The following is a 2,949-nucleotide window of genomic DNA, read 5'->3' on the forward strand; positions in this document are numbered from 1 at the left end:
TATTAACAATTGAGGATTAAAATCATATGATCATCTCAATAGATGCAGAAAATGCATTTGGCAAAATTCAACATCTATTTATGATTTAGAAAAGCTCTCAACAAGGTATGTATAGAGGGAATGAACCTCAGTGTAAGAAAGGGCATATATGACAAACTCACAGCTAACATACTTAATGGTGAAAAGCTGAAAGCTTTTCCTCTAAGATCAAGAACAAAATAAGGATACACACTCATGTCGCTTTTATTCAACATATTATTTGAAGTCCTAGCCAGAGAAATTAGGCAAGAAAAAGAAATAAAAGGCATCCAAATTGAAAAGAAAGAAGTAAAACTCTCACTATTTGCAGATGACATAATATTATACATACGAAACCCTAAATTCCATAAAAAGCTGTTAGAACTAATCAACAAATTCAGTTAAATTTCAGGATACCAATTTAATACACAAAACTCCATTGCATTTTTGTACACCAATCATAAACTATCAGAAAGAGAAATTAAAAAATTAATCTTGGACTTCCGGTCAAGATCGAGGTGTAGGTAGATATGCTATGTCTCCCTTCACAACTAAGAAAGAATACATATACCTCAAAAATTATAAATATCAATCAGAAGTTCCATAAAATTGAATTGAAAGGAATTCCAACTAAGAAGTAAAGAAGAAATACTCATCCAGACAGATACCTACAAAATATTGAACATGCATGTCCAGGGTTCATGAAACTTTACACCTGGAATCAAAGATTTATTTGATATCCTCTCTTCTTTTATTCATATCAACTATATTATTTTTAAAAAGAATTAACATATTTTTCCATAAGAGAATTTTAAAAAATAATATTACCCACACTTTCCAATGCCTAAGAATAGCAAGGTGGTAAAAACAGAATTAGATGAGATTATTGAATCTGTTGAAGACCTTCTTTCCAATGAAGACTCGGTTGATGATGTTTTTAAGAAAAGTGAACTAAATGTTGATGTTCAAGAAGAGAAAGATATAGATGCTGAAGAAGTATCTGAAATTGAAGGTGAAAGACCAGCTTGGAATAGTAAGCTACAATACATCCTGGCCCAAGTTGGATTTTCTGTAGGTTTATGGAATGTGTAGCAATTCCCATACCCATGTCAGAAGAATGGGGGTGGTGCATATCTTTTGTCATATTTAATACTGCTTATGGTAATAGGTATTCCACTTTTTTTCGTGGAACTTTCTGTGGGTCAAAGAATTTGGTGAGGAAGCATCGGTGTGTGGAATTACATAAGCCCTAAACTGGGTGGAATTGGATTTGCAAGTTGTGTAGTGTAAATTTTTTTGTGGCTCTCTACTGCAATTCCATCATTGGCTGGAGTTTGTTTTATTTTTCCCAGTCTTTTCAGCAACCTCTACCTTGGGATCAGTGTCCTTGGTGAAAAATGCTTCACACACTTTTGTAGAGCCAGAATGTGAAAAAAGTTCTGCCACCACCTATTGCTGGTACAGAAAAGCACTGAATATTTCCAGTTCCATTTGTGAAAGTGGGGTATTAAACTGGAAAATGACCATCTGCTTGCGGGCTTCCTGGGTCATGGTTTGCTTGGCTATGATCAAAGGAATTCAGTCTTCTGGAAAAGTTAGTATGTTAGAACCCTTCCTGTTCTGCAATCTCAGTGGGCAAACTACAAGTAGCAGGTGTTTACATTAAGGAAAGGACAAAAGTAAAGTGGTTTATAGTGAAATCTAAAGTAATTTATAAACTTTTCTTATTTCATCAAGATTTTTGAACTTTTTTTGTTAGTATCTATTTTCTTTTGCTATTTTTTTCAGTTTACCCTAATGTTGAAGTTCCCTGATTACCAATCATTTCCAAACATGGAAATTGGGGGATGTGGTAGAATGAAGAATTTGTTCATTGTATTTGTCTTATATCATTTCTTTTTCTGTCCTGTGGTTGTTCTAAGGAGTAGTTGCATAAAAGATTTTAATATGGTCTCTGAAAAAATTAATCTCATTTACAATTACATCAAACTAATTAAAAAACCCTAGAAATAAATTTAACTGGGGAGGTGAAAGATGTAATATTGAAAACTACAAGAAATTGAAGAAGACACAAATAAATGGACTATTTGCGATCATGGATTAGAAGAATTAATATGGTTAACATTTCTATACTACCCAAAGAGATGTACAAAGTCAATGCAATCACTATCAAAATTCTGTTGCATTTTTTACAGAAATAGGAAAACAATCCTAAAATTCATATAAAACCACAAAAGAACCTGAGTAGCCAATGCAGTCTTGAGAAGGAAGAACAAAGTTGGAGGCCTCATGCTCCCTGATTTCAAACTATATTACAGAGATATAGTAATCAAAAGACTTTGGTATTGGCATAAAAACAGACACATAGATCAATGTAACAGAACAGAAAGCTCAGAAATAAACCCACACATATGATCAAGTAATCTTTGAAAGGAGCACCAAGAAGACAATGGGAAAAGGGTAATTTATTATTTATTTATTAATTATTATTATTTTTAAATTTTATTGATTATGCTGTTACACTTGTCCCAATTTCTTTTCCCTCTACTCCCCTCCACCCTGTGGCCCCACCTCTGTCCAGTTGTCCCCCCCCCTTAGTCCATGCTCATTGGTTGAACATATAGTTCTTCTCAACATCTTCCTGTCTACTCCATTCCCTCCTACTATGCTTCTTAATTCCTGCACCATCTCCCTCCCTTTTCCCCCTTCCCCCTCCCTGCTGATTTCCCCCAAATATGTTCCCCATACCTATAATTCTTTTCCCACTCTCGTTGCCTACTTAGTTTGCCTTTGTTTCGATTCCCTAGCTTCTGTTGTTGGTTGTTGTGATACAGTTTTAATTTTAATGTTCATAGTTTTGATCCTCTTTCTCTTAAACAAGTCCCTTTAACATCTCATATAACAGTGGTTTGGATCTAATGAATTCCTTCA

At 34.2% G+C, this 2,949-nt stretch overlaps 1 pseudogene; it reads left to right on the forward strand.

Annotated features, from left to right (window-relative positions):
• Positions 1 to 858: 858 nt before the first annotated feature.
• LOC149991593 (sodium-dependent neutral amino acid transporter B(0)AT2 pseudogene) lies at positions 859 to 1,684 on the forward strand (annotated as a pseudogene).
• Positions 1,685 to 2,949: the final 1,265 nt, after the last annotated feature.

Source organism: Furipterus horrens, unplaced genomic scaffold (assembly GCF_987537825.1).
Source record: "Furipterus horrens unplaced genomic scaffold, mFurHor1.1.pri manual_scaffold_17, whole genome shotgun sequence".
In the NCBI taxonomy this organism is placed as follows: domain Eukaryota; kingdom Metazoa; phylum Chordata; class Mammalia; order Chiroptera; family Furipteridae; genus Furipterus; species Furipterus horrens.